The 22,243-nt window shown below is 44.8% G+C and overlaps 1 protein-coding gene across 2 annotated transcripts in view; it reads right to left on the minus strand.

Moving 5' to 3' along the window:
• Nucleotides 1-22,243, minus strand: part of LOC126278987 (excitatory amino acid transporter) — a 355,583-nt gene that overhangs the window by 283,151 nt on the left and 50,189 nt on the right. The gene's annotated exons all lie outside the window — the stretch shown is intronic.

The following is a 22,243-nucleotide window of genomic DNA, read 5'->3' on the forward strand; positions in this document are numbered from 1 at the left end:
GAGTTTACTCCTGAAGTACTTTTCGGAGAAGGTGTTTAGTACGATGATTTATGCCTACCACCGACTTTAAGCATGCATTTTCGCCAACATATCGAGGGTATATTGAAGCGACCACCAAATACAATTGTTTGAGTGGGGTATATATTAGAAATGAGTCTAAAGTCTTCTTTTAACCGTTCGGGTACTGTGTCATCCGAGTCGGGAGGGGTGACGGAGGTCAGTAAAAGGAACCAATTATTACTTTATTCCGATTGTCAAGTATAACATCTACACAGACTAACTCAGAGGAACTACCCACTTCAATATCTCGACGCGCAAGTCGCCGAAGTGCCGTCAAACAAAAAGTCGTGCGCCAGGCTGCCACACATCCCAGATGGGACTCCCGTCCACTAATTCCATACGCGCATTTCATTTAGTTCGATCTCCGCACAAGATAGACTATTACTAACAGCAAAAAAACACGCCACCACCAACTGTATTTCCCCTAAAGTTTATTCCGTTCAGTACAAGGTCTGCTTCTTCAGGATTTAGTAAATTTTATTTTACCCGGCCACCCTTTGCCTTTGCTCAGTCTGCTTAAATGGGAAAGAAAGAATAGAGATACTCGTGGCACACGTTTCTAATATGCATGAGGACTGGATATACGTCCAAATTTCCTCCCTCCCTCACGTTTTCTACGTCCATTTTCTCCTAACCCTCTGTCAATCTCCTCTCTACCCCCTCCCCCCCTTCCCCCCCTTCCCCCCCCCCTTCGCTAATCTTGAGCCTTGGTTATTGTTACTGCAAATTCAGAGTATGTAGTAGTATTCTAATCATAAACCAATTAGCCAGTTTGCTAGTAGTGTATATAAACGTTTATTAGAATAACGTTTAATAATATGAAGTGGAAAGGTACGTTTTTATGTTTTTGGTAACATGTGTTCCCTTTATATAGCTACCTAAACGCCTGAATTAGAATTCAATGTTGTATCAAAATTTCTAAGCAATCGGTGAAGAACTTTCGGAGATACACCACTTTGAACAAACCAACATTTACATCTTGATAACGTTTCCTCTTTTGTTACATGTATATTGCATATAAACGAAATGGCGAACCAGCAGGTATATAAAAACAAGAGAATATTCGAATGCAAAGTTGTGGCAAAATTTCAAAGCAATCTCTGAAGAACTTGCGGAGATTTGAGATTCTGAAGAAGCGAATATCTATGTTTGTACTTATACAGACTTTGTAAATATTCCTAACTGAGAATCTCCGAAAGTTTTTGATCTAATGCTTTGAAATTTTGACGCAACGTCCCATTGGAATAAGAGTGTGTTTTATTGAAGTACGTACCTAAAAACACACCCGAATTAGAATGCAACGTTATGTCAAAGTTTCGAAGCAATCTGTCTGGAACTTTCGGAGAGGGACCATTTTACACAAGCGAACATTTATATTTATATAGATTGAACTGTGTGGCCGGATGGCCTTACTGATGCCTCATTCATGAAGTGACCTAAGGGAGGGTGGTCATAAGCTCCGTCTGCCTGTGAGTCGTGTAAACTTTATATCTTATTGTATTTTAACTGTTCGTGTACCTCACTCTGAATTCGGGAATCAGCCTAGCATTTGCCTAAATGAGCGGGGGAAACTGCGTAAATACCGAACTCAGGCTGGCCACAGAGAGTACTCCGCTGCGCGGGTAATATTCTTGTGTGGCGTAACAACCTATCTTTTATTAAACTAGTGCGCTACGCGTTACACTATATGAGCAAATCCTACGCAACGCGCTGGTATGACAATTTTCTCTATTTTTTTAGAGGTTGGATATATTTTATATGCCATGTTCCAATTGTTCAAGTTTTTAAAAATCTGAAGATTAAGTTCTGAGACAGTCGAAATTGTCAGTTTAAAAGGGTCAATATGTATCTGGAAATAGAAATTATTTTAACTTTCGGACCTTTCACGTCACCATAAGGAGACGTGTAATACACACAATTTCTTTAACGCTTCGTCGTGTTCATTTAAATGAGGAAGCGGTAGGGTTATCTGTTAATTTTCGTACGAGATCACTTGAATAGCCTCATTCGGTATCTGCGTATTATGTATATTGACCGAACAGTTCTGTGCAGTTTCTAGGAAGGCTATTGTCCGGAGCTCAGTTCAAGTGCCGTTTGTGGCACGGCGTTCCAGACCTGGAGCTGCTGCCTGCCACTGTTTCTCGGTCTATGGAGAGCAGCGCATTCAGCAAACGCTACGCCGTCTGAGCGCGCAAGCAGCTCAATACCTGCCCGACAGCTGCGCACAGCTTCCCTGCCGGGAGCACACCTTTCGTCCCACCCCACGTCGTAAAAAATTAGGTCACCCACAAAAATATTTCTCTCTAGAGCCATCATGCATGATTTCTAGGCAAGTGACAACTCTTACTGCGTCTTTTCGTATCATTAATAGCAGTTTCATTTTTAAATGCTTGGAGATTTCCGGTCGTAATAATTTTGTGGTTATAAAATATTTCATTGCGAGCTCTGTTACAACAACAGATGAATTAGGTGCCTTTCATGTTACGAACTTTCTGTACATGTACAATGAATGTTAATTTCTCCATTTAGCAAGTGTTACACTTTTGGAACGCCCAGCCCGCATCTCGTGGTCGTGCGGTAGAGCTCCAGCTTCTCACGCCCGGGTTCCCGGGTTCGATTCCCGGGGGGTCAGCGATTTTCTCTGCCTCGTGATGGCTGGGTGTTGTGTGATGTCCTTAGATTAGTTAGGTTTAAGTAGTTCTAATTTCTAGGGGACTGATGACCATAGATGTTAAGTCACATAGTGCTCAGAGCCATTTGGAACGCCCAACCAGTACAATAAAATTCAGCCCAATCATCTATATGGACACTTTCAATGAGAAATCCAATTAAAACTGTAGTACTGAACCGTCGTTATTTTTCTAATACACACTGTAAGTAGGCTGTTTAAGTTTTTATATTGGTAACGCCACGCAGCGCTCTGTATGAAAATCACTGGCTGTGCTGTGTGCAGTCTGTGGCTGGTTGGCATAGTTGGAATTAGTCTCTATTGTAGTGTTGGCCAGTTGGATATTAACTGCGCGTAACGTTGCGCGGTTGGAGGTGAGCCGCCAGCAGTGGTGGATGTGGCGAGAGAGATGGCGGAGTTTTGAGATGTTAATATGAGTGGACGATCTGGACGTGTGTCCGTCAGAGACAGTAAATTTGTAAGATTGGATGTCATGAACTGCACTATTAAGGTAAATACATTGTTTGCTCTTTATCAAAATCTTTCATTTGCTAACTATACCTATCAGTAGTTGCAGTAGTTATAATCTTTTATTTAGCTGGCAGTAGTGGCGCTCGCTGTATTGCAGTAGTTCGAGTAATGAAGATTTTTGTGAGGTAAGTGATTCACGAAAGGTATAGGTTATTGTTAGTCAGGGCCATTCTTTTGTAGGTGTTATTGAAAGTCAGATTGCGTTGCGCTAAAAATATTGTGTGTCAGTTTAGTGATGATCAGAATAAGTATTGAGAGAAATGTCTGAGCACGTTCAGTTTTGCTCAACTGTTTGCAAATCAAACAACGTAAGGTGTTTATCAGCACAGTAATTCATAAATTTTTCTAAGGCGACGTTTCATAAGGTTTCAACACGTTTAGTAAACCAGATGAAGTAATAGCTACACGAGGAACTTTCAAACAGTTCAGCCCTCGGCATGAGTCTGTCGAGGAACTTTGACAGAAGTAGAATATTTGACTAAGTACCGAGTAGATATTCATGAACTAGAACATTTCTTGATAGGAGGAACCCTCCTTGGTACACTACAAAGAACCTTATAAATAAACAGCGGCTGCCGCGTAATAGGTGTAAAAGCGTAGAGCTACAGACAGAGATGCTGAGCCAAACTGTGCTGTCAAAAGGGCAATGTGAGAAGCCTGCTATAAGTATTGTAGCAGAATCTCGTCCAAAGACTTATCACAAACGAAGAAATTCAGGTCATATGTAAGTCGGTGTTCAGACACACATGAATGACATTAACTGAAACAGAGTAGCAAAGCAAAATCAGTAATGCTAGACTCCGCCTTCAAAGGTTCCTTTACTAAGGATGATACAGAGTACTAGCCCGATTTAATTTTTGCACCACTGCCTATTTGAATGACATAGACTACATATGTGAGTGGTGTTGAAAACACAAACTTAAATCTCCAGAGTTCAAAAGGCTTCCTATCACATTCTATGTAGAACTACTCGGCTGTTTTAGAGATCATTTAAGCATATTGAACTGTATATCTATAACAAAACACTGCGGCCAGTCGTTAGAAGGAAATTCACATCATCCTCATCTGCAAGAAGGGTAGCAGAAGTGATTCACGAAATTACCGTTCAGTTACTTCGACATTCATCTGCCACAGACGTCTAATACACGAACACCAGCATGGAATGCATGCGCGAAACCACGATCATGCCTAACCCAGCTCGTACCTCTCTCACGGTACACCCTGAGAGATACGGCTCAAGGCAATCAGGTGGGTGCAATATTCCTTGAACATTTTAAACAGTGCCACACCGACGTTTATTAACGAAAGTATGATCAAATAGACTATCCAACGATACTTGTGACTGGATTGATGATTACTTGGTAGGGAGAATGGAGCACGTGGTTCTCAAATGGTGAGTCAACGACATATGAAATAACTTTAGATGTCTGCCGGCGAAGAGTTTGATATCTCTTTCTGTTACTGTTGTATATTAACGATGTGTAGTTAACATTAATTGTAACCTCAAACATTTTTGCAGATGATCGATTTATCTTTGCAAAAACAGACAATGTCTGATGGGATAACCGCAATCAGTGGTTTTACAATGTTACTTATAATCCGTCTCGATTGCAAAATGTTTATTCACATGACCGGTTTCTGTTCCTCTAGAACCATCTTCAGATCTGCAATTTCGGTTACAGAAGTAACCCATCCACACACAGCAACCTTCACATGCTGCGTCAAAGTGGTGTGAAGATTAGAAACTTGACTTTAATTTGGAGAAATGTAAAATTGTGCAATACGAAAAGCTCAAACGTGGTATCCTATGACTACAATATCAATGATTTCTAATTGCAATCAGTCAACTCATAAAATGCCTGAAAGTGACAATCTGTGAGGATATAAATGGGAATGATAAAGTAAGCCCCATCACCGATAAAGCAGTAGGCAGATACCAGAACGAATTTTCACTCTGCAGCGGAGCCTGCGACGATTTGAAACTTTGTAGCAGATTGAAAATTTGTATCGGACCGGAACTTGAACATCGGACCTTCTCCTTTCGCAGGCAAGTGCTCCACCGAGAGAGCTAGCAAAGCACAACTAACGACTCACCCTGACAGCTTTTTTCCGGTACTACCTCACGTCCTATCCTGCCTATCTTGCTGGATAAAAGTTCTGGAAGAAAGGGATTGCAGAGGCGGAGACACGGACCATACAAACTAGGGCATTGTCTCCAGAATTCATTCTGGTGAGTACAGAGTTAGATTTTATATTGTACGACTTATGTAGTTTCCCAAGTTGTGAAAGTTTGTTGCTGATACACTTCTTAGAACAAATGCACGACAGACGTACTCAGATTTCTGGATAAATGCTTTTCATGTGATCTATTTATCTGAACTGCAATTTGTGAGAAGTTACATAGAAGCGATTCACCAAACACTGCTGTAAGACAGTCACAACAAATGTTAATACAGCAAGAGTGCTACAGTTATTTTTAAAATATTAGGCACGTTTTGTTCGTTGTAAGTGACGGTGATACAGGGTAAAGCTTCGTCTGCCGACAGGCCGCCGTGTCACCCAATGGCAATGGTGACATTCGGATGCGATGTAGGAGGGCAATGTGTACAGCACACCGTTCTCCCACCATTGTCGGCTTTCTCGACATTGGAGCCGCTACTGCTCGATCATATATATGGAAAAAAGAACACATTGACACCGGTGTGTCAGACCCACCATACTTGCTCCGGACACTGCGAGAGGACTGTACAAGCAATGATCACACGCACGGCACAGCGGACACACCAGGAACCGCGGTGTTGGCCGTCGAATGGCGCTAGCTGCGCAGCATTTGTGCACCGCCGCCGTCAGTGTCAGCCAGTTTGCCGTGGCATACGGAGCTCCATCGCAGTCTTTAACACTGGTAGCATGCCGCGACAGCGTGGACGTGAACCGTATGTGCAGTTAACGGACTTTGAGCGAGGGCGTATAGTGGGCATGCGGGAGGCCGGGTGGACGTACCGCCGAATTGCTCAACACGTGGGGCGTGAGGTCTCCACAGTACATCGATGTTGTCGCCAGTGGTCGGCGGAAGGTGCACGTGCCCGTCGACCTGGGACCGGACCGCAGCGACGCACGGATGCACGCCAAGACCGTAGGATCCTACGCAGTGCCGTAGGGGACCGCACCGCCACTTCCCAGCAAATTAGGGACACTGTTGCTCCTGGGGTATCGGCGACGACCATTCGCAACCGTCTCCATGAAGCTGGGCTACGGTCCCACACACCGTTAGGCCATCTTCCGCTCACGCCCCAACATCGTGCAGCCCGCCTCCAGTGGTGTCGCAACAGGCGTGAATGGAGGGACGAATGGAGACGTGTCGTCTTCAGCGATGAGAGTCGCTTCTGCCTTGGTGCCAATGATGGTCGTATGAGTGTTTGGCGCCGTGCAGGTGAGCGCCACAATCAGGACTGCATACGACCGAGGCACATAGGGCAAACACCCGGCATCATGGTGTGGGGAGCGATCTCCTACACTGGCCGTATACCTCTGGTGATCGTCGAGGGGACACTGAATAGTGCACGGTACATCCAAACCGTCATCGAACCCATCGTTCTACCATTCCTAGACCGGCAAGGGAACTTGCTGTTCCAACAGAACAATGCACGTCCGCATGTATCCCGTGCCACCCAACGTGCTCTAGAAGGGGTAAGTCAACTACCCTGGCCAGCAAGATCTCCGGATCTGTCCCCCACTGAGCATGTTTGGGACTGGATGAAGCGTCGTCTCACGCGGTCTGCACGTCCAGCACGAACGCTGGTCCAACTGAGGCGCCAGGTGGAAATGGCATGGCAAGCCGTTCCACAGGACTACATCCAGCATCTCTACGATCGTCTCCATGGGAGAATAGCAGCCTGCATTGCTGCGAAAGGTGGATATACACTGTACTAGTGCCGACATTGTGCATGCTCTGTTGCCTGTGTCTATGTGCCTGTGGATCTGTCAGTGTGATCATGTGATGTATCTGACCCCAGGAATGTTTCAATAAAGTTTCCCCTTCCTGGGACAATGAATTCACGGTGTTCTTATTTCAATTTCCAGGAGTGTATATATATAAGATGGGAGGGAGAGAGGGAGAAGGAGAGAGGGGTTGAGGGGGGAGGGAGAGGGAGAGAGGGGGGTGAGGGGGCACGGAGGGGCATAACTAATTGTGGCACTGCCCCCCCCCCCCCCTCCCAGAACCAATTTCAGGTCTGTGCCGGCAGAGGTGTAAAATAATGTACAAGCACTCAGTTATCAAAGAGGAAGTACAAACTAACAAAGAAACATAACCGGCTGATGAGTTTTTGTATTTCTCACTGCCGTTCCTTCCTCCAATTTATGAAACTATGTACCCAGCAAGTTAGAGAGACTTACAATTTAACGTGAACTTTATACCATGGCACCACTTGGTGTTTTTCATCTGTACAAGCTATTGCTGTCTGTGAAAGATGCCATGTTGACTAGGATTAGAGCAGAATTAAAAACGGTACATCAGAGAAGTGTGGCCGCCGGAACACTTATTGACCCATTCAGAGCTGAATGCGCCATGTCATCGCCCACGCCGTGTGGGGTCGGGAAACCCGACACGACAGGGCCGCTCTGCCGTGCTGGACACGATATGGCGCTGACTCATTGTCACCGCAGGCTAGTCTGCATTTGTGCTCACCAGTAAGTCCCCAAATTTTATTTTGAATATACTTTATTGCTTAAGTCCCTGAAATTAGGAAACATTGCAAAGAAGTGCATTTCAGCAAATTGTTTTGTGTGACATATTTCGAAACATGGCACACTACATAATCCCACATTATATTGTTTACAACAGTAACGCGTTTCCTGTAATTTTTTTTTTAATTTTCGGCATATGGTGCGTCTCGTTATTGGTTTGTGTTATGTTACTGATGATTCAACGGAGCTTGAGAAGTTCTTTTCTCGAAGCCGTAACGGATTTTCCTTGTCTGATCGGCGACTTCTTGATGCTTTCCTTTCTTAGTGGTGCAACCTGAAAAGCTCACGAATGGGGCTGAGATGAAAGTCAGCGGCTGAAGCACTGTTTCTGCTATTAACCTTGTAAATAACGTGGGAATTTAGCACTCAGGGGTCCAAGGAGTGAAAAAAGTTTTTGTATCATTTCCGTTGAGGTAAGTAGCATGTCGCATTTGTCCACTGCACCCGCAGACTTATTCGAACACACATTTTGCTTTAAATTTTTTGGTATTGGTCTGGGGTCCATTTTCACATCTGATTTCATTGCAGTTGTACGGAACGTCATCTCTCTTATCGAGCCACTTCAATGCTCCGTAGTGTGTGTTGACCTAAATTCCATCTCTTCTCTTTGCTGTTTGACTTCCTTAGGATTCTTCCAATCAATCGGTCTAGCATCTGCTTTACCGACGAGTAACTTTATATGATCATTCGATTTTAAATCACTCCTAATGCATACTCCTAGATAATTTATGAAATTAACTGCTTCCAGTTGCTGACCTGCTATTTTGTAGCTAAATGATAAGTTATCTATCTTTCTATGTATTCGCAGCACATTACACTTGGCTACATTGAGATTCAATTGCCATTCCCTGCACCATGCGTCAATTCGCTACAGATCCTCTTCCATTTCAGTACAATTTTCCATTGTTACAACCTCTCGATATACCACAGCATAATCCGCAAAAAGCCTCAGTGAAGCTCCGATGTCATCCACAAGGGCATATATTTGAAGTAGCGCCTAACTATCAGAGAAACGTACTGAACTGCGGGTGGCGAAGATTTGGTGGCTCTTTGCATAGCTGTAGGAGAAGGATAAGGTCATAATGGGCAATTTCACAACTGCAGTACTGAATTGGAGCTCACAACTCTGCGTGGCCATGTCCTCCATGGATCGAAGCATAATAAGAACAGTACTATAAGTGCCAGATGGGAAACTGTAGGGCTTTTGACTAACCAACCACTTGCGAGCGACAGGTTAATGTACTTTGTTCTTCATACGGCTCTCCTGGACGGCCCGCTCATCGAGATACACGGGGCATTCGCGGGATGAGTTGGCATGGTCGCCATTACGATTGATACAGGGAGGAGAAGCAGGCAGGCAATCGCCATGGTGAGCATCTCTACCGCAAGTAACACATTTGGCCGTATTGTGAAAGGACATGCGAGTGTGGTTGCAACGCATCGGGTTTGGAATGTATGGTCGGACCATGACGACTTCAGAGCTTGCCTTGATCTTCGATGAAAGCACTATCGGTCAAATATGAGAGAAAAAGAGTGCGTTTAGTTACTTAGTTTTTATCAACTTTTTTTCGTTGCCTGATGGACTGCAGCTATGCCCTGATCAGAGATATAAGCCTGGATTTCTCCTTCGCTCAGATCAAGCACCAGGGTGTAAACAACACCACGCAAAGAATTCAGCACATCATGGGCATCAACACGAACAGGATAGCAGTGGAGGAGCGAAGATGAAAGCAGTTTTAAGCTTAAAAATCACAACTGGTCTCCGGAACTGAGTCCCATTATGTAAGCGAGAGTATGATTTCACAGGGCCTGCAGTTGCATCACCACCTTTATGAATAATAAATGGATTAATTATGACAAAGAATTGACCGTCGGTACGAGGTATAACGTGGAACTGAAATACAACTGGGAGAGTCTTTGAATCTTTAGCCTCATTCCGTTTACGTTTGATAGACGTAGACACAGACAGTGATTGGCCCATTGCGAGAAAATCCCTCATAACTGCCAGAGACTCATGGCTGGCTCCTTCGAACTGGGGCCCCCCTTGGAGGCAGGCTCATCCAACAGAGTGTTCACACCTCAGGTCACACTTCCCGAACTCTTGACAGAGGGACCGATAAGGAATTGTAAAGTTAACAGTTCAGGCAGTCACCCCTCCTTGGGCCTGCCTGTACCCGGGACTTGGAATTACGCATTACACAGTTACTGTTATGTTTCAAACCCGTGGGACGGCCTTCCTTCACCAGTGCACAGGATAGAAGAAGAAACAAATAGAAATCTCAGACGCCGAAGCGGAGGAAAGGGAGGAGATGGAGAAAGAAGAAAGAAAGAAGAAACAGATGAGCGACTGTTCCGGTGACAGCCTATCGAAGCTTCGGAACGCATTCCCGAAACTATCCAATACATGTTCCCCAAAGGAGAGGAAAAAAGGTAACAGGAGGAGAGAGACTCAGCAGGGGAAAGGAAGAGGTGCTGCGAAGAGTGGGGCCCCGTGATAGATAAGCACGAAAAAGCAGAGAGAGGGGAGCCCCTTGCGGGGTTTCATTAATGTGGTCCATAATATGTTACGACCACGTCAAAAGCCGTTAGTAGTGGCAAACTAAGTAAAACAGAATTAAGTCAGAAATTATTAGACAAGCCGTTATCTACAGCGTTGTATGCTGTAACCGTAGAACCACACCCACCCTCTTCTACCGATATGTATTTCACGACTGCGAACAGTTCCGAATAGACAATCTGCTGTTTAGCTGCAGAGCCTGTGGAGATGCGCTGGATTTTTTTTGTTTGGAAAGGGTAAAAAGACGCTGATACTTTACGTAATATGCGACTGTGCGAGAAAGTATGTGGTTGTAAGGCCCTCGGGGTTGGTTTGGCTTGTTAAAGGACTGAGTAGCGAGGTCATCGGTTCCTCAGTCAAGAGATAGTTCATCTGTTAGTGACCTGAGCCAGGGAGTTGATCGAATTATAGAAGTATGTAGGAGTGTTTCAAAGCTATGATGATACCAGGGTTGAGAAATAAATTGAAGAGAAGCGTGCGGCTAGTACCAGTATTAGGTTAGAGCAGACTAGGGGTCTCTCAGAGACCGTCCGTGACGAGAGATCCCTGCCATCCTGATTAAGGGCGAAGATAGTTACAGAAAAAAGAATGACTTCTGGCCGAAAAATTCTTTATAGTAAATGCGAAAAGACAGAAAACTTAATGGATATTAGTTGCACCGATATTAATACAATAGGGCGAGACAAATAATCTAGTTCAATTGGGTGGTGCCAGGCAAGTGTCCTGGCCTAGGTGACTTAGAAGGTAATTTAGCATCCACAGCTCTCACACAGTTCATGATACAGGCATATTTTATGACCAAGTGTCTGGATTACACGTAGCTATTTCCTCTCGGCGCTTATCATCCCAATGCTGCAACCACCAGCCACGAGTATAATTTTTTTATTTAATTTGTTGCAAGTTGGGGGAGCCTGCACATAAAGTACATATATCTGCGAAAGATCCACGTATATTCTCCCAGAAGATCACAATGTGGGCTGCGCAGTTCATACACTGTTTAGGTCATACAATACTCTTAAATTGTAATTAGCAGTTCGGCCACAGTGGTCTATTTGTGATGCCTTACAATCTATTCTCGTGATAATCACATTTGTCATTTAGTAGCTTCGTTTACCAGTATCATTTAAAAATAACTGTTTGGATATTTACTTCTGCTCTTAAAAGCCATAGTTTCATTTAACTAGCATTAGTTTATCCTGACCATACTACTGATAACTTTCACGAGCGTACACACAACCGTTCGGTGAGGCGACTGACTATCTCTCGAAGCAATATACGATCGAATGTATCTCCACTCGCCAATTTTAATTAGACGCAATTTATAGGTCTCTCTCTATTACACTGTTTGCTGAATTATGACGAAGCCCATGTCTGTCTATTCCGTAACCGTCATCGCGTGGCTGATTGTTACTTCGACGATTTGACACATATGCGGAAAGTACACTTTTCAAAACAATTACAAATGCTTTTGCTCGTGAACGCTGATACAAAACGGGCAACTTCTATGGTGAAGGTTGTAACCGATATTGCCAACGCAACAGTTGCGCTTTTGCAGACGACACATCCACCAATACTGGTGGCGTCTTCAATGTAAACCCACGCACGACTCTCACTCACTCCCCGTGTTCTCGAGAGGCAGCTATCGATTCTGAGGCGGGCAGCGGTACTCCAGTACGCCCACATTGTGTAATGGAAACTGAGGCTTTATAAGGGATAGGCACAAATCATTGTGAGTGTTAGGCAATCTGGAAAACACTAAGCGGGGCAACACACACATACACACTCCGAAATACATACCATACCGTTAGCGACAATCTAAACAGGAAGCAGTTTGGCGAACAAACAGTTTTGAACTAACTAATACGCATAAAATTGTAAAAAAAGTAGGAATTTAGAGCAGATGCATTTCGTTACCAATGAAATAAATGGCCAGGAAAACAGAGGATATATTGCTTTATATTGATAGGAAATATGTTTAACGTTTGCCTACGTAACGTAACTTGGTACATAAAAAGAACAAACCGATAATAGAAAGGTGATAAGTTGCATTAACAAAAAAGGAAACAATGTTGCTACTGCCTATAGTCTGGGATAGAATACTTCAAAATCAGTTGTTACCCTGAATTTTATGAAGAATTATTTCATATCATACTGCAATAAAAATTTTTGATGTTATCCAATTCAATATCAGTATCTGCAGGAAGTGAGGCGGTGGTGAACTCGTTGGACATATACACTCCTGGAAATTGAAATAAGAACACCGTGAATTCATTGTCCCACGAAGGGGAAACTTTATTGACACATTCCTGGGGTCAGATACATCACATGATCACACTGACAGAACCACAGGCACATAGACACAGGCAACAGAGCATGCACAATGTCGGCACTAGTACAGTGTATATCCACCTTTCGCAGCAATGCAGGCTGCTATTCTCCCATGGAGACGATCGTAGAGATGCTGGATGTAGTCCTGTGGAACGGCTTGCCATGCCATTTCCACCTGGCGCTTCAGTTAGACCAGCGTTCGTGCTGGACGTGCAGACCGCGTGAGACGACGCTTCATCCAGTCCCAAACATGCTCAATGGGGGGCAGATCCAGAGATCTTGCTGGCCAGGGTAGTTGACTTACACCTTCTAGAGCACGTTGGGTGGCACGGGGTACATGCAGACGTGCATTGTCCTGTTGGAACAGCAAGTTCCCTTGCCGGTCTAGGAATGGTAGAACGATGGGTTCGATGACGGTTTGGATGTACCGTGCACTATTCAGTGTCCCCACGACGATCACCAGAGGTGTACGGCCAGTGTAGGAGATCGCTCCCCACACCATGATGCCGGGTGTTGGCCCTGTGTGCCTCGGTCGTATGCAGTCCTGATTGTGGCGCTCACCTGCACGGTGCCAAACACGCATACGACCATCATTGGCACCAAGGCAGAAGCGACTCTCATCGCTGAAGACGACACGTCTCCATTCGTCCCTCCATTCACGCCTGTCGCGACACCACTGGAAGCGGGCAGCACGATGTTGGGGAGTGAGCGGAAGACGGCATGACGGTGTGCGGGACCGTAGCCCAGCTTCATGGAGACGGTTGCGAATGGTCCTCGCCGATACCCCAGGAGCAACAGTGTCCCTAATTTGCTGGGAAGTGGCGGTGCGGTCCCCTACGGCACTGCGTAGGATCCTACGGTCTTGGCGTGCATCCGTGCGTCGCTGCAGTCCGGTCCCAGGTCGACGGGCACGTGCACCTTCCGCCGACCATTGGCGACAACATCGATGTACTGTGGAGACCTCACGCCCCACGTGTTGAGCAATTCGGCGGTACGTCCACCCGGCCTCCCGCATGCCCACTATACGCCCTCGCTCAAAGTCCGTTAACTGCACATACGGTTCACGTCCACGCTGTCGCGGCATGCTACCAGTGTTAAAGACTGCGATGGAGTTCCGTATGCCACGGCAAACTGGCTGATACTGACGGCGGCGGTGCACAAATGCTGCGCAGCTAGCGCCATTCGACGGCCAACACCGCGGTTCCTGGTGTGTCCGCTGTACCGTGCGTGTGATCATTGCTTGTACAGCCCTCTCGCAGAGTCCGGAGCAAGTATGGTGGGTCTGACACACCGGTGTCAATGTGTTCTTTTTTCTATTTCCAGGAGTGTACTTAAGTAATCTGCGTCGAAGCCAACCCGGTTGGCCATGCGGTCTAACACACGGCTTTCCGAGCGGGAAGGAGCGCCTGGTCCCGGGCACGAATCCGCCCGGCGGATTTGTGTCGAGGTCCGGTGAAGCGGCCAGTATGTTGATGGTTAAAAACCGGCCTTCCATCTGCCTTGGCGAATGCGGGCTGGTTCCCCTTATTCCGCCTCAGTTACACTATGTCGGCGATTGCTGCGCAAACAAGTTCTCCACGTACGCGTACACCCCCATTACTCTACCACGCAAACATAGGGGTTACACTCGTCTGGTGTGAGACGTTCCCTGGGGGGGTCCACCGGGGGCCTAACCGCACAATAACACTGGGTTCGGTGTGGGGTGGCGGAGGGGTGAAGTGGACTTAGGTGGTCGTCGTGGGATTGTGGACCATTGCAGCTGCGGCGAGGACGGAGACTCTCCGTCGTTTCTAGGTCTCCGGTTAATATACAATACAATACAATACAATACAATCTGCTTCGAAAACATGATCTGCTGCTGCTGCTGCTGCTGCTGCTGTAGAAAAGAGGGTCCATGACTTGGTATAACAACCGACCGTAATGAGTAAATTGCTAACTTTAATTTGTGCCACCGGTGCTTTTGAATTTCGAAGTAATTCATTTCCATCTTAAATTTATCCAATAACGAGCGAACAACAGTAGAACTCAGCTTAACTGGCACAGTGTGTGTCCTGAAAAATCGTTACATATTTACAAATCAGACTGGCGTAGTGGCCACTTCGAAAGTTCGTGCAAAACTGGCATACTACAGTGGTCCCACTGGGGCCTTACATACGTTTAGCTACAGTGATTGTGACGGCCACAACCAGAAAATTAATGAAATACAATGAAATTTGACATACATCCGAACACAAAATGATATAGTATGAATCAAACTAAAATGTCATTGGGCAATAAACGCGCCTCATTCAAAACGAAGATAGATATTTAAATATAACAATACAAACTGCATTTAGTGGATTACATGAAGAAGTCAAATATTATTCCCAGCATGTTTCCTATCTTAAATAAAAATGTACTACATTTCAGTAACAACAATCTCCCGGAAAACAGTCTTTAAGTTACCTAAAGTAGTCTGTTTACGTATTTCCAATTAGCCTTCATATTGATAACAGTAGCTGCATTAAAAACAGACAGGAAAATGCTTTGTAATTACATAGTATCACTCATTTTAATTCAATTCATATTTTTAGTCATAAGTAATACTGGATTTAAAATTTATGTCGCAGATAACGATCGTAACCGTACTTTAGTGATTTTAAGTAAATAGCATGGTTTCAAATATGCCTACCAATTAACTGTCTACTTGAAGTATAAGGAATACTTTTGTGCAGATTTATTTCTTCGTAACAATTCCAGAAGTTCATTATTACCTATATGGTCCATATTTAGCTATGCCTAGGATTACTGTTGATATGTTATGAGCTTTTCAATTAATCAAATGTGACCGAGAATCTGGTGGTAAACTTCAAAGAGGACCTCATACATTCCACAAATGTAGCTCAGAATCGAGACTGTTGTGCTCAAAATTTGCCATTATCCCTTACGGACTAAGGTTAACGAGCAATTATTGTTTAAATAATTGCTACGGAAAACAAATAGTAAAATAATCGATACTTTTAAAGGAATCCTAACTAAAAACAAATGACAACTCATAAAGCTAAAGCAAGATTAAAAATTCTTATGTAGGCCTAATAACTTAGCGACGAAAGTAGTACCGGGCGATGATAGATCAACGTGGTTGAAAGTAGTAAACCGAACAGAACAATTCGAATCTTTACTCGTAGAAATATTACAGTGATTTGGAAAATTAAAAATAATTTTTGTTGCCTTATTTGTAATGTCTTGATATGCATTTTCTATTGCATCTTTCACGAAATTCATGCAAATTTTGATGTATTTGTTAGCGGTCTTTTTCCTTTTACGAGCCGTCCCATATATCTGGTAGATATCACATTTTGTCCGAAACTTTCAGCGAAAAAAATGCCTATTTCGTATGTGCCAAGCCACATTGTTGCATTTCATTTTTCTACAGAGGAGGTTTCTAGTGCTGTATTACAGCGTTAGGAACTTTTATGTTTGTCTGCTCTGTTACTTAGCTGGAGAATGTCTTCGCTGTCTGCCATATTGTGACAAATTTTGGAGAGGCAAAACGCCTTCAGTAAACAACAGTTGTTAGCAGTATTGAAACTGTGGTTGTTGAGACACGTATGGAGAGATGAAGGCGGCGACAGTCAGACATCTTGCCAAAAGTCAGACAGTACTAATAATGGAACTAAAAGTCTGATAAAATCTAAAACATGGTTGTAAATTCAGCAACTGGCTGAAAGTAAAGTTAGGGAAACTGAAAAACCTGACAACCTGTTGCAAATAAAAGTTTGTGCCAAAATGATTAGAAATTTGTAAGAAAGGTTTGTTTCATTTACTAGTAGTCCAACTGCGAAAGTAATTTTTGAACAGGGATAAATTTTCTCATGTACTTCGTGGATTATGGACAGTACAGAGTGTACTAACTCAGCGTCGAGCTTTAATGAGATCGGTTTTTCACTACTGTAGTATTTACCTTGGTAATGCGCTTCAATATTTTAGCTGCATCTTCACATTACATACAGGGGTTGTACAAAAATAAAGAAATACCGCGAGAAGTGCATGCTTTAACATAAATCCCGATGCCAGCCAAGAACGCAGATTGCGCTGTGGTATTTCGCCACGAACAGCACCTGTGCAGTGTCCTCAAAACGCTTCAAGTGTCAGTCATGATCAGAACAACGTTCTGTGCAGTTGTGAGTACATTAGTCGCCAAATGGCATTGTGTGAGTAAATTGTTGGCGCTCGTGTGGTGGGTGCTTTCGTAACCAAATGGGCCGGAGTATCTGGTGTCTGAAGAGGCAATTTACTAAAGATGTACAGCGCATACAAGGAAAGCTGAAAATGATCGTCCTTTAAGTCACAACACGGACGAAAGTGTGTGTCGAGCGATTGTGACAGATGGTCGTTGAACATTGTGACGAAAAATAAAACGATGACAGCCGTAGAAGTCAATTTTTTTTGCTTTAGGTCGCAAAAAACTGGGGTCATACGCGCCCAGGTCAAAAGACGAACACGAAAACAGAGAGGAGTTAAACCCTATACGTCAGTCCCAGTGGACAGAACAGGAGACAACTAAAAACAGGCACGTGGAAAGAGGGCTAAAAAGAACAACATGCCTCAATGGAGGTTCAAAACTAGAAATTAAATGGCCCTCGCCATATTGCTTCGGCGGATAGAAAGTAAAGCGCGGTCGACAGCCCGCGCGTCAGTCACTAAAACGGCTGATATATCAGACGGCAAACCCAAGCTGGAACGTAGATTTTTTTTTTAAAAAAAGGACATTCCAGCAGGAAGTGCCGGACAGTTACAGTGTGGGCGCAATGTGTACAAAGTGGTGTGGTAGCGCTACTTGTTAGCAAATGACGATGGCTACAATGCGCAGCCGAGTTAAAATAATCTCCTCCAGGCGGGAGGGCCGAGAGGAGGTCGTCCAAGGCGCTGGGAGAGGTTTAATGAGCCGAAGTTTATTCCCATGAAGGGAGGACCAATGGCGATGCCAAAGGGATACCATCACCTGACAGACGGCAACGTAGAGATCATCGGAGGGAATATAGGTACTCGTGGGCTGAGGTACGAGGACTGTAGCCTTGGCTGCCATGACCAGGAATCCACATAAACATCACACTGGCTCCACCAAGAGTGAGCAAGTGACAGTCCTGGGCCCGCTGCACTAAGGGATGAGCAGTGTACTGCACACATGGACTTTGGAGGGCACTGAGTCAGACAGATGACACAACTGGACAGGCTGTGTCACCGGATGTACTCCGTGGCCTGATACAAGGCGAAATGCTCGGCTGCAACTACTGAGGAATGTGCCGGAAGCCGATATCTAAAGACACGGTTGCCAATAAAGGTACACCCGACCCCATGGTCAATCCGAGAGCCATCAGTGTATACAAAGGTATTGTCGCGAAGTTCCATGAGAAAGTCGTTAAACTGGGGACGATAGACTGAGGCTGGAGTAGTGTCCTTAGGAAGCGAATGAAGGCCAAGGTTAACGTTGGCCGCTTCACGAACCAAGGTGGTGAAGGATTCACACCCACCGGTAAAGTTACAGGTAGTGTAAAGTTAAGCTGCCGTAGTAAGTGGCGAAAGCGGACTCCTGGAGGTAACACAGAAGAGGGACGAGCTCCAACTGACGATCAAAGGAATCATCAAAGAAGGAGGCCCAGGAGGGGTGGTCACGCATGGCAGACAAACTGCAGGATAAAGTCAAGGCGGTAGGACAGTGGTGCAGAAGTCAATGTACGAGTTGAAGTTAATGTCGCACACACGAACCTTGTCAACAACAAAGAAACACAAACTGAGCTCCATAACCAGAAAACTGGAGCGCGATCAGGAATTCTGAAACCATTCATCAGTTACGGCAATGCTTTAACAGGAAAAGTGGTGGCATAACCTTAAAACCAAGAGAGTGGAGCGGTGGAAGAAAGTCTACTGGTACGCTGTGTCTTGTAGCACACTATTTTCCAACATCTGGCCGAGTTTACGTCCCAAAAGTCAAACGTGGTGAGCGTTCGGTGATGATTAGTGCGGCCATATCGTGGCATTCGACAGGCCCCAACGGTCCTCTGAGAGGTTGTTATTTCCAAGAATTATTTGATTATTTTCGCTAATCAGGCCCATCCCGCAGTACGTGTTCCCCGAAAGTAGTGCTGTGTCATAAGGCGCGAGGGCTCTGTTCACACAGCTCGCGTCGTTCAGGGCTGGTTTTGTAAGCACGTGGCCATCTGTCACCGTATCTCAGTATTACTTAACTTTGTGGTGCACATAGAAGGGTGGATGGCCGCTAGTCATCTCCATAACCCGTTACCTGAATTTGCCATTATTTTGCAGGAAAAATGGTCTAAGATTCCCGTGAAAACCACGCAGGACTTATGTTTATCCATTTCGGGAGGACTGGAAGCTGTTTTGAACGCCAACGGTTTTCCTACAGCGTATTACGCACGGTAATCTGTTATGCTTTTACTGTTTCGGTATTTTTGTCCATCCCCAGTGTATTTGCTAATGAAATTCGTTGTAAGTCGTCAATTAAAATTTGAAAAGAATAGCGACGGCCATATCTAAGACGCTATTACTCTATTAAAGTTATCATTGGCCCAGGAAATTCGATAAGCATCATCATTTTTTATTATTTGGCAATATCCTGAAAGCAGGTTTTGAATTTCTTGTGGACAATTCTTTCTAGTCCACAGAGGGATTTATATTTAAATGTGTTGAAATGTGATACATTAGTGTTAATCTTATGCCAGTGTGCCAGTAGGAACGCGTGAATAGCCGGATGTAACTACCCACTGAAAGTAACGTATACTTTTCCTGTACACTGACGAACAGGTTTTGGATACAAAAAGCCGGCCAAGGTGGCCGAGCGGTTGTAGGCGCTTCAGTCAGAAACCACGCTGCTACTAGGGTCGCAGGTTCGAATACTACCTCGGGCATGCATGTGTGTGATGTCCTCAGGCTAATTAGATTTAAGTAGTTCAAAGTCTAGGAGACTGATGACCTCCGATGTTAAGTCCCATAGTGCTTAGAGCCATTTGAACCATTTGGATACAAAAAAAAAGTTTAATTAACCTATGGAAAATACATACAACTAACGAACTCTAACAAACCGACCTATTCACTCTCGCTGACTGTTCGAAATGCAGTTTAGCGTCATTAGACTGTACCTCAGTACAATGATATTGGTATACCTTTTTTCGGACTCTAAATGACAGAAAGAGCTCAATTTCTGCGGCGGTTCTGTTGGCGCTGCCGCACTTAAGTCGCTGCGTCAGGTAAAATGCGCAACTGTGGCAGCAGACGTCCGCCTCTAGAGCGGTATCGACTTCCCGTCGTGTGACGCATCCAGCGACTGGCGTTAAAGGCGACGTGTGGTCGCGACCCGGCCACTTCGTCCTCTGACACACAGGAAGGAAGGAAGGGCATCCAAGTACCCGCTCCGCCCCGCTCCCCCCCCCCCCCCCCTCCTCCACCCACCCGCCTTCCCTCTTACCCATCGGGGTAACTCTCTCGCTTTCGCTCCTGTCACTGTATACAGGGTGGTCCATTGATAGTGACCGGACCAAATGTCTCACGAAATAAGCGTCGAACCAAAAAAACACAAATAACGAAACTCGTCTAGCTTGAAGGGGGAAACCACAGGACGCTGTGGTTGGCCCGCTAAATGGCGCTGCCATAGGTCAAACGGATATCAACTGCGTTTTTATAGATAGGAACCCCATTTTTTTTATTACATTTTCGTGTAGTACGTAAAGAAATATGAATGTTTTAGTTGGACCACTTTTTTCGCTTTGTGATAGATGGCGCTGTAATAGTCACAAACGTGGTATCATGTAACATTCCGCCGTGCGGACGGTATTTCCTTCGTGATACATTACCCGTGTTAAAATGGACCGCCGGCCGCGGTGGTCTCGCGGTTCTAGGCGCGCAGTCCGGAACCGTGCGACTGCTACGGTCACAGGTTCGAATCCTGCCTCGGGCATGGATGTGTGTGAAGTCCTTAGGATAGTTAGGTTTAAGTAGTTCTAAGTTCTAGGGGACTAATGACCACAGCAGTTGAGTCCCATAGTGCTCAGAGCCTTTTTTTTTTCTTTTTTAAATGGACCGTTTACCAATTGCGGAAAAGGTCGATATTGTGTTGATGTACGGCTATTGTGATCAAAATGCCCAACGGGCGTGTGCTATGTACGCTGCTCGGTATACTGGACAACATCATCCAAGTGTCCGGACCGTTCGCCGGATAGTTACGTTACGTTATTTATTTAAGGAAACAGGAAGTGTTAAGCCACATGTTAAAAGTCAACCACGACCTGCAACAAATGATGTTGCCCAAGTAGGTATTTAAGCTGCTGTCGGGGCTAATCCGCACATCAGTAGCAGACAAATAGCGCGAGAATCGGGAATCTCAAAAACGCCGGTGTTAAGAATGCTACATGAACATCGACTGCAGGCGTACCATATTTCTATGCACCAGGAATTGCATGGACACGTCTTTGAACGTCGTGTACAGTTCTGCCACTGGGCACAAGAGAAATTACGGGACGATGACTGATTTTTTGCACACGTTCTATTTAGAGACGAAGGGTCATTCGCCAACAGCGATAACGTGAACCGGCATAACATGCACATTGGGCAGCGGAAAATCCACGATGGCTGCGATTAGTGGAACATCAGCGACCTTGGCGGGTTAATGTATGGTGCGGCATTATGGGAGAAAGGATAATTGGCCCCCATTTTATCGATGGCAATCTAACTGGTGCAATGTATACTGATATCCTACGTAATGTTCTATCGATGTTACTCAAGATGTTTCACTGCATGACAGAATGGCGATGTAGTTCTAACAAGATGGATGTCCGGCACATGGCTCGCATCCGATTGAAGAGGTATTGAATACCATATTTAATGATAGGTGGATTGGTCGTCGAAGCACCATACCATGGCCCGCACGTTCACTACTCGCTGTTGAGAGGAATGTCGTTACACGTATTGCCAAATGCACTGAGGTTGACAGACACCATTTTGAGAATTTATTGCATTAATGTGGTATTTACAGGTAATCAAGCTGTAACAGCCTGCTTTCTCAGAAATGACAAGTTCACAAAGGTACATATATCACATTGGAACAACCGCAATAAAATATTCAAAAGTATCTACGTTCTCTATTTTAACTTAAGCAAATGACCTGTTACCAACTATTCGTCGAAAATAGTGAGCCATATGTTTGTGACTATTACAGCGCCATCTATCACAAAGCGAAAAACAGGGGTCAAACTAAAACATTCATATTTCTTTACATACTGCACGAATATGTAATAAAAATGGGGGTTTCTATTTAAAAAACAGTTGATATCCGTTTAAGCTACGGCGGAACTATCTAG

The sequence above is a fragment of the Schistocerca gregaria genome, chromosome 6, assembly GCF_023897955.1.
Source record: "Schistocerca gregaria isolate iqSchGreg1 chromosome 6, iqSchGreg1.2, whole genome shotgun sequence".
NCBI lineage: Eukaryota > Metazoa > Arthropoda > Insecta > Orthoptera > Acrididae > Schistocerca > Schistocerca gregaria.